Source organism: Egretta garzetta, unplaced genomic scaffold (genome assembly GCF_000687185.1).
Source record: "Egretta garzetta isolate BGI_Z169 unplaced genomic scaffold, ASM68718v1 scaffold110, whole genome shotgun sequence".
In the NCBI taxonomy this organism is placed as follows: Eukaryota; Metazoa; Chordata; class Aves; order Pelecaniformes; family Ardeidae; genus Egretta; species Egretta garzetta.
This window is the reverse complement of record NW_009258263.1, coordinates 271,548-272,667: the sequence shown is the minus strand read 5'-3', so window position 1 is coordinate 272,667 and position 1,120 is coordinate 271,548.

Genomic DNA, 1,120 nt, shown 5'->3' with positions numbered 1-1,120 from the left:
TTAAAACCAAAGCATTCTTGAAACATTCCGTTTAACGACAGAAACCCTGGCGTGACTCGCTGCCGAACAGCGGCACGCCGGTCGCGTGGTAGGGCAGGCAAACGCACGGATAGCAGGGGCGACCGTGACATCCCCAAAACCGAGGGCGCGAGCGGCAAGGCTGAAGGAATGAAACGTCTCGCCCGTCGCTGGGCCAAGCCGCGCGGGCGATCGAATCGCTCTGCGTCTGTTCGCTGCGCCAGTGTTCGCTTCAGCGGAGCGGCTTCTAGGAGGCACTGCGGAGCTTTACAACTAGCGGGCTCTTCGCTAATGAAACCACCGGTGGGGAAGGGTCTGAAGCGCCGGCCCAGCGATGGCTGACGCTGCCCCCCCCCAGCTCGTCAGCGCCCGAGAGACGCGTGCTTTTGCTTTAATCGTGTTTGTTTAAATCATGCTGCCTCTTGCTACGCTCTTTGCTGCAGGCGTGCCTGCATACGTGCCGCCGGGCTCCGGAGGTGCTGCGCGGCTTGTGCCCATCCCCCGTGGGACCCAACCAGGTTTTTGGTCCCGTTACCGGTGTCAGTGCAGCTTTTCACCTCCCCAAAGCGGCCAGCTAAATTCTAAGGGAAGAATCAGCAGCCCCAGCAATATCCGAGCGAGCCCTGTAAATCCCAGAGTCAGCTCGAGGGTCCAGCTGTGAAAAAACACCCTGCGCCTCGTGAACAGGGTAAGCTTTAGCCAAAGGCACGGTGGAGGGCGAGAAGCTCGTAGCCCCGTGCTGCTTTTCGGGAGCCATTTTTCAGTGGCGGCCTCTGTTGCCCTCCTGCAGCAAGCCCGTGTGCGACAGCAGGCACCGATACGCTGCCACCGATCCGGCACGAGGGGGAGAGATTGTCCCATTTACCTTCCCGCACAGGAGGAACACCGGGCGCTTTCCTGCTCGGGCCGTGCAAGCGGCGTCTCTTTTACATCCTGGCCTCTCACACGATCGCGCCCGGAGCCGTCTGAACGGAGAAGCGCCCTTTCACGCGCTGCAGGCCTGCTCCTAACGCCACCGACCCCCGTGCACGTGGCAAAGCCCCCACATTGCCTCAAATTCCCGAGAGAGCAGAGGACTAAAAGCAGCCACGGGCACAGTTCT